Raw genomic sequence first — 9,097 nt, 5'->3', positions numbered from 1 at the left:
AAGAAGGACATGCTTTCCTTCTTGGGCATGGCAAATTATTGCAGACACTGGATTTTTGAGTATGCTGCGATGGATTCTGTCCTGCGTGCTGCCACTCTGCAGGCTGCCCCTAACATTGTTCAGTGGTCTGAGGACATGCACACTGCCTTTCAGGACTTAAAGCAGGCCCTCACATCTGCTCCTGCCCTGGGGCTCCCTGACTACCATCAGCCGTTTCACCTGCACGTCCATGAGAAAGGGGGCTTTGCAACGGGCATCTTGGTGCAGAAGCATGGCTCTAATTTACGGCCTGTTGCATACTACTCATCTCGACTCTCCCCTGTGGTGCTTGGTATGCCTTCATGCCTGCGGGCTGTGGCCGCAGTGGCGATAGTGGTAAAACAATCCTCTCCCATTGTACTGGCCAGTGACTGTGTAGTACATGTCCCACATGCAGTTTTGCATATTCTGAACACCTCTGCTACTCAGCATATGACGGCAGCAAGGCGATCTGGTTATGAAGCTGTAATTCTTTCAAGTCCACACATCACTCTTAAACGTTCCCCCCCCCCTAAACCCAGCTACACTGGTGCCAATTCCAGATTTTGAAATAACACATGACTGCGTCACAACGATTGACATGTCTTCCTCCCCCAGAGCTGATATGTTGCAAACCCCTATCCCTAATTCAGATATGATTCTATACACAGACGGGTCTGCGAGCAGGCCGTCTGACACAGTACACTTAGCAGGCTACGCTGTTGTGAATGACTGGGAAGTTTTAGAAAGCCGAGCCTTGCCAAATGGCACGTCAGCTCAGGCTGCAGAGTTGTATGCTCTGCTCAGGGCGTGTATTTTGGCTGAAGGTAGAGTTGCAACCATTTTCACAGACTCCAGGTATGCATTTGGTGTGTGCCATGATTTTGGTGTCTTGTGGAAAATGCGCGGTTTCTTAACATCGGCTGGTAAGCCTATTCAACATCATGCGTTAGTAGCTGAGCTATTAGACGCTATCCTGCTCCCTGCACAGCTAGCAGTAGTTAAATGTGCTGCTCACACAAATTCTAATGATCCTATTTCGCGTGGAAATGCGTTAGCCGACACCTCGGCTAAACAAGCAGCAGTTTCCTCCTCTTCTATGGTGCTCCAATGCCCCTCGACACAACCCGCAGAAACCATTTGTTTGCCTTCCTTTAATGATGTCGCGGACATGCAAGCCCGCGCTGATGTTAGGGAGAACAATTTATGGCTAAGACGAGGTTGTACACTTGACGCTGAGTCCAGCTTGTGGCTCCACCCAGACGGCCGGATGGTCTGTCCCCGTTCATTCCTCCATGTTTTGGCACATGTTGCACATGGCAAATCACATGTAGGAAAAGGAGGGATGAATGGGATTATAAAGTCACAATGGTTTGCTCCAGGCATCACACTAGCTACACAGACCCTTGTAGACAGATGCATGATATGCCAGCAGACAAGAAGAAGAAAAGGTCCAGTTCAGCATGAACATTTACCGCCCCCCTCGGGGCCCTTTGTAAATATGCAAATTGACTTTTCGCACATGCCACCATGCCAAGGATTCAAATATCTTTTGGTAATAGTGTGCCAGTTCTCCAAATGGGTAGAGGCCTACCCTACCAGAAAAGAAGACGCCAGAACAGTTGTAAAGTGTCTTCTCAAAGATGTTGTCCCTAGATTTGGTGTTCCAGCAGGGATTAACAGTGACAGAGGTCCAGCATTCATTTCTAAGATAACCCAGAGTCTAGCTACAGTGTTAGGATTCAAATGGCAATTGCATGTTCCCTATCATCCACAGAGCTCAGGCCAGGTTGAGAGAATGAACTTGACTATAAAGGAAAAACTCACTAAAACAATGTTGACCACAGGACTAAAATGGGTAGACGCGCTGCCGCTAGTTCTGTGCTCAATCAGAAACTCACCAAATGCAACGACAGGGCTCAGCCCACACGCAGTATTGATGGGAAGGCCAATGTTCACAGGATCTAGTCCTCCAGTAATGCCCCACAGACTCACTCTTTTGTGGACAGAGGATTACATGACTAACTATGTCAAATATCTAACTGACATGTTGAGAAAGTTTCACAGGCAGGTGGCTGACAGGCTCCCCCAGCCTGGTGAGGAGCCCACCCACCCTTTTCAGATTGGTGATAATGTACTAATCAAATCGCTTGAAAAAGATTCTTTGTCTCCCAGGTGGAAAGGTCCTTTCCAGGTATTAATAGTGACCAGAACAGCCCTGAGAGTACAAGGTAGAGCGGAGTGGATTCACGCTTCAAGATGTCGTCTCTCTCCTCTACCGGATGCTGGCGTGTGAAGGCAGTCACCATCATCGTCATTCTGGGTTTACTGTACCTGGCCAAGAACGCCCTGCTAGATGAAGCTGTGACAATCCCAACGACAGGTGGCGAGGGACCTCGCCCGTCTGAGGGAGAAAATAAGGTGCTCTTATCTAAGAGCGCAGACGACTTGACCACTCAGGGTCCAGACCCTGAGGGCAAAACAACACCAACGGGCAAAGAAGTGCCTAGCGACAAGGACAGGTTGTATCCAAACACCACACAGACACTCAGTATGGTGCAAGAGACACAAAGAGAGAGAAAAGGAGGGAGAATAAGGAGGATTGTCTCCCTCCCTGATCATAAGTCAGAGACTATTGCCGTTAACTGCCCAAGTTCAATATGTGACTCATCTAACTGTATTATTGTGTTTCCTGTGTTCTCAGTTTACTCAACGTGGGAGTTATATCCAGAAAACCAGTACTCTTGGTTCAGGGTCGCACCAGAGGGGGTAAGGATAGTTCTTAACACCATCGAAGAAATGCCCCCAGAACTGTGGTGTAGCACGATAGAACAGTTCGAGGCACTGATAAGGAAGGAGGTAAAATGTACAGTGCGGAAGCCAGATTACCGCATTCCCAATCTAGGTGATACTGCATGCACAGTTACTGGACCAAATAGCAAAACAAATGTTCCATCTACTCCACTTAAACAATCAGGAGGCGAGGTAGATTCTTCAAAAAAGGCCTTAATTACTCCTTATAAACAAACTAAAACTAATTCTGCAGTAAGTTTAATGTTAGACTATGCACATGAACGTAATGTTAGCAACTGTTGGTTGTGCCAAAATATGCCAGAATCAATGCATTCTCCTATGTTTAGCCCAATTCCTTTCACAAAAGCTGATTACGGTTTAGTAAACTGGAATGACATAGCATCTAGAATTAGCGATGAGGCTGGGGATTGTTACACTCCTTCCTACCCAATAGACTCTGAAAAACCTTTACAGTACAAGGGCTTAGTCTCTCTCATTGTTGATACAGTAAATAAAGATTACCTGCCTGACGGTTTCAAACGTTTGATGTTTTTAAAATTAATATATATGAAGAAATACGTCAACCTAGCTTTTGAATATAGATTCCAGTTAGCTCTAGCTCAGACTAATTGTTCAGCTAACTTTACAAGTCCAACATGTACAATGCAACCACACACACCCGCTTTGTTAGTGGAAGCGTTGGTAACAGTGGTGCCCTGGTTCGGCTCTAGGACAGTGGACTCCGTTGAGGTTAAAACACATGACTGTACGCAGCCAATACCCTTAGGCAAGCCCCCTACACGTGACTGCTCAGTATATGTTCCCCCAATTGTTGTACATGAATGGAAGAATGTGTCCATCTGTTTCCAGAATGCAGTAGGATCTCACACCTCTCCTGATGTGGGACACAGCGACTGTAATGCCATAGTGAGAGTACATATAGCCAGAATTCCCCTCCCACAGAGAGTTTACTTAGTTTGTGGGGGTCGCGCGTACGGCTGTGTGCCATATGATGTTTTTTATGGTACCTGTTATCTAGCCTACCTAATCCCTTTAATCCGTAAAGTAGAGGCTACTGAGATTGCAGCAATACTTCCCTCTCTACACAGGAACAGCAGGTCAATTACACAAGGACAACAGATAGCTAGCCTATTCTTGCCTTGGTACGGTATTTATGTTACTCAGCAGGAAATTGTCGCATTGTCTAAAGTGGTAGAATATCATTTAAATGTATCCAACACAGCGATGTTAGCTGAACACAAAGAATTGCAGGAAGTTAGGACAGTAGCACTACAGAATCGTATGGCGCTTGACCTCCTCTTAGCGGCCCAAGGAGGAACATGCAAGGTGATAGGAAGTGAGTGCTGTTCTTTCATATCTGATGCCACACCTGAAGTTATGGACATGGCTCATGATACTGCCAGGGGAATAAAAGAATTGCATGAAACTCATGGGTTTACATTTGGGGAATTAAGTGGAACTTTTGGATCTTGGGGAGCGGGGCTGGTTAAATTTGTTGTTACTGTTTCAGTGTTTATCTTGGTTGTGCTAATCCTAGTGATCTGTTTGATCACTGTAGTTAAATTAGCCATACGAAGGGTTGCCAAGACCGCCCTCCAGGCCCCACAAAGGCTAGTTGGACATTCAACTGTACAGGACACAATATTAATGTACAATGCCGAGCTTCCGGACCCCTGGGTCTCCATCGTGATCTCCGACCCGTGGGTACCTCCATTCAACGATTGAGATGTTGTTTAAAGTTGATATTCTGAATAAAGAACAGATGTTTTGATAATTGATTACAGTTGATACACTGGATTAAAGGACAAATGTCTGATTTTTCCTTTGCAGGTTGTGATACAAATAAAATGTCTGATTTTCCTTTTCAGATTTTGAACAAGTGTATTTGAATGAAATAAATGTATTACTAAGTGCCTTACTCTTGAATAAAGCGTAATGAAGTAAACGTAAAGTAATGTTAAAGATTGACACTGTAACTTTACAGTTTACAGATTGATCGATTCATCACTGTGAATTTATACCTTAAACTAGGGACCTTAGCTGGATCTCTCATGATTCTGATTTATACCTCATTTGATTTCTTATAATCCTAAATTCTAATTGTGTTTTTTAATAAGTAATTGCCTTAAAGTAAATCTTTAAGATGTAAGCTGATTTAGAATCTGTGTTTGATGAATGAGATTAACTGAGTGATAAATGATAAAAGATCTTATTTTTGAAACATATATTTTGCTATAATATTTTGTATCCCATGTGTTTATTATTGTACCTTTTGACAAAAATGCCAAGCACTGAAGAGAGATGATTTTTATTATGATTGACTGTGTTCAATCATGGTGATTGAAGTGTTTTTCAATCTTGTTCTATTTTTAATGTAATGAATGTATCTGAGCCCACCCAACTCTGAGGACGCCTATTGATTTTAAGTATTGACTGAAATATTCTTAGACTAATGTTAATTGGTTATCAATAGATTGATAAAAAGAGTGAATCTGTAAGAGAATATTTTCATCTGATCTGTTTATAGAGTCTTTTATGGTTCCTTAGAGTCTGTGATACTGCAAACATCTGCTTGTAGTCAGTCAGAGACTTCTCTGTAGGTTGAGGTCACAGGTCAAACGCTTCTCCGATATCCGTGGGGGGGTTTGAGATCTGGCAGCATCTCTTTGAGACAAGCAGATCATTGTCTTGCATCGGTTATTGATTATACGCGGGCTTTCTGGAAGCCCGCCTCTCCTCGTGTTGGTTAGATGTTTTGTGTCTTTTGGTTCAGAGATTACCTTGGTGGAGCACTGGGCATGTGTGAAACTTAGATGATCTCCCCGGCCGTATGTAATTAATGTACTGTGATCAATAAACTCTTCAGTGCTTTTGGCTAACAACGGTTCCAGACTCCTTCATTCTACCTCAACATTGCAACAACAGAAGTTTACCTTCACAATAGATGTAAAGCTTATATTGTGATATATATTAAAAAAATAAACGTCAACATATTTGCCTCGGCTGTCTATAGTTGTTAGTTAGTTGGGCCCTCAATTCTTCTCCACTACAGGCTTACAATCAAGGGTTTCATCAAAATAATTACCTCTTCCATGTGAAAAAGTGCAGGCCACCGCTCCAAGAGGCCTTCAATGCTTGGCCTCCGATGCACTATTTCTTGTCTTCAGTATCCAAACGCCTTCGCCATCTTTTCTTTTATTGATTGCCGGTTGTTTCTTTTCTGTTGTTCAGCCAAAAGGGAAATTGTCTCTTGCTCCATGCTTTCTGGAGTCTCACCGAGGCGGTGCTAGGCGAGACTTCTTTGCTGGCTGGGTTGATCGTGATGGCTGTGGTGGAGGCCTTTGTCCCGAGGTGTATCTTAATCTTGTGGCAGATGGAGATGGAGGCCACTGTAGTGATGATGGTCCTCTGGTCCTTTGCGGTGAAGGCCCTTGAGCCACGGTAGATCTTGACCTGGGGGCAGGGACAGATGGAAGTTCTTGCTGCTAGGCCCAGGCAGCTGTGAAATCTGAAAAAAATATAGGACAATAATTACTACTAAGTTTGTTAAAATAAAGTTCAAGTGGAATGTTTCTCAAGCACAAATAACAATGCACAACTCAAAATAAAATTATCTCTCTCTCTCTGGAGGAGGAGGAGGAGGAGGAGGAGGAGGAGGAGGAGGAGGAGGGTGTGAGAGATAGAAAGAGAGACGTTGTTAGTATTTGGTGCTAGCTCGGAGCTAACGGAGATTAGAAGCCGTTTCAACAATAAGGAGAGGGAGAGCTCTCTCCTGTGGGACTGAGAGAGATAACGTCAGCTCAGGGAGGTTTGGTCATCATTTCCATCTATGTAATATTAGTTGTATATAAAATGAGTTAATAAATCATTCCACTGTGTGCAATAGGTCAGTACAAAATAAAAAACACAATTTGAAAGGGGAGTGATTAGTAAAATATGCATAAATAAAAAGAAAGAATGCAGACTAGGTAAGATAAAGATAGGAGAGAGGAGTTGATCAAATATGTGTTATTGCTTGTGAGCAAGCAGGATTTTTGTTGATTGAAATATATACTAGTACCCCCCCTAGAGGATGTGAGGTCATCACAAATAAAACAGGTTCACATGGATAGGATACTAGATAAGTGTGCACACTCATTATATACACTACACATTTTTCTTGGATTTATTAACACTATAGTCCCTAATATATTTGTAGAAAGGCAGGAAATGGAATTAAATTGAGAAAATGTTTCATTGCCCCCTGTTTTGTGTCCCCCCCACTTCGCAAACCAAAGTTACACCCTTACACCCACACAATGCAAGTACACTATTACTGTAATATTTACATTTACCTATCTTCAAATGGATCCTTGTTGCTGTATTCTTCTTCTTCAGGAGAGTAGAAGCCTCCAGGTTCTGATGCTCCATCTCCACTGCTGCTAGTGTTACAAGTCCGCTGTGCAGAGCTGGTAATCAGATAATAAGCCTGTTGATCAGGAGAAAAGAATGAAGCAGAGGGAAAGTTGCTGCCGTTTGTGTGGTCGTTCTAGCCAGAATGTATTAAACAAATTAATAAATTCACTTACAAATTATATCTGTTTTCTCTATTTATCATTCTTTGTGTAACCGGTCTGGATTGACGCCACATGTATCTCTGCGTTGTGTCGAATGAAAACGACTTCCTTCTTGTCAACCAGGTTTATTATCTGTGCAAACAGAATATAATGACAGCAGGAAATGGCTTCACCAGCTTTCTACCTCAATACTTCGCCCCAGTGAGGCCTGAAGCTAACTGAGAATGTAAACATACATTTAGCAAATCAAAATAACCGTATGACATATGTGTCTCTAATAAAAAATGGACATAAATCCACATGCCATATTATGACTTTGATGAAGGATTAAAGCCTTTTTCATTTACAGTATATAATACAGTGATTACAGATAACACACACAACCCGGTCGACTGTACTCACTTTAACATTGCTATGTTGTACAGGCACACTATTAGCATAGCATTAGCGCTTTAGCATTTAAATAATATGAACAATTATGACCTCAGACCAGCATTTCACATATTTATACAAACAGAATAAACTTGAAATGTAAGCCAAACTAGTGCAAGGGAGTCATACACATGGTAACATGGTAGAGCCCTACATTATTCAGGGAGCAACAGCCTGCGCTAAAGAAGCTAGCGGACGCCATTAGCCACACGCTAGTGGCGTAGCTCACAGAATGACATTAAACTACACATAAAACAGTTTCAAACACACTTCTTTGATCGAAATATGACATAATCTGTGTCCACACTACTAACCTGTTGAACAGGAGAAATGAATGAAGCAGACCGTTGCTGCCATGTCGTTCCATGGATGTATAATTAATAATAATTCCTTACATTTATTATAGCGCTTTATCAATGACTCAAAGCGCTTTACATATACACACACATTACACATATATGATACATGCAATGGTCAGATACTGTGGACAATACCCACAGGAGCAAGTTCAGGTGAAGTGTCTTGCCCAAGGACACACCGGCTTTACAGACGCAGCAGCGGCGGGTTTCACCCCTTGATCTGATGATCATTGCACAGCGCACTGCGCCACACCGTCCATCTTCACGCCTCGAAGACATCGAGGCGCTTTTACAAGTACACATTGATATCATACATGTACTGTGGACATTACCCACAGGAGCAAATCCGGGTGAAGTGTCTTGCCCAAGGACACAACGGCTTGACACAGTGGCGGCAGGAGCGGGTTTCGAACTGGAGTTCCCCAGCACTCCCCCTTGATCTGATGATCGGATGCACAGACCACTGCGCCACCCGTCCCTGATAATCGTTCTTCTTCTTCTCTCGGTTTTTTGGCGGATTGCAAACAACTTTAAGGTGCATACCGCCCCCTACTGTACAAGAGCGTGTATCAACATATCATCCTGTCAGCACTTGTGGAATTATACCACTGTGTTTACGTTGTTTTCAATTCTTCCAATCAATCCTTTTTCACTCAAATACTTAAGAATGGCCTTCCTGGTAGCTCTTACCCCCTCACCTTCTGTTCCCAGTATCCCCATCAGGCTCCACTCTCCCTGTCTCTTAGTTTTTCCCTCTCTGTTTTGTACATGTTGCAGTGTAATATGATATGTTCCACTTTTTTTTTAACTCCACAGTTCCTACGACATAGAGTAACATTCAATGCTGTGTGATCCAGTCTGAGTCTAGCTATCATGATTTCCTAGATTAAGTTATATGAGTAATTCTTCTCTGACAGT

General features: G+C 43.0%; 1 long non-coding RNA gene across 3 annotated transcripts; it reads right to left on the bottom strand.

Moving 5' to 3' along the window:
- Positions 1–6,307: 6,307 nt before the first annotated feature.
- LOC117537515 lies at positions 6,308–8,157 on the bottom strand. 3 transcript variants are annotated; one of them, XR_004567728.1, is made up of 4 exons: positions 8,135–8,157; positions 7,401–7,520; positions 7,167–7,300; positions 6,308–6,340 (listed from the first exon to the last, which is right to left on the bottom strand). It is a non-coding gene; the product is annotated as an uncharacterized LOC117537515 (long non-coding RNA). The 3 variants fall into 3 exon arrangements; XR_004567727.1 differs by lacking the exon at positions 8,135–8,157 and having other exon boundaries at positions 7,401–7,571; XR_004567729.1 differs by lacking the exon at positions 8,135–8,157 and having other exon boundaries at positions 6,314–6,340; positions 7,161–7,300; positions 7,401–7,575.
- Positions 8,158–9,097: the final 940 nt, after the last annotated feature.

The sequence above is a fragment of the Gymnodraco acuticeps genome, unplaced genomic scaffold, assembly GCF_902827175.1.
Source record: "Gymnodraco acuticeps unplaced genomic scaffold, fGymAcu1.1, whole genome shotgun sequence".
Lineage (NCBI taxonomy): Eukaryota > Metazoa > Chordata > Actinopteri > Perciformes > Bathydraconidae > Gymnodraco > Gymnodraco acuticeps.
This window is presented reverse-complemented; position numbering and strand designations above follow the sequence as displayed.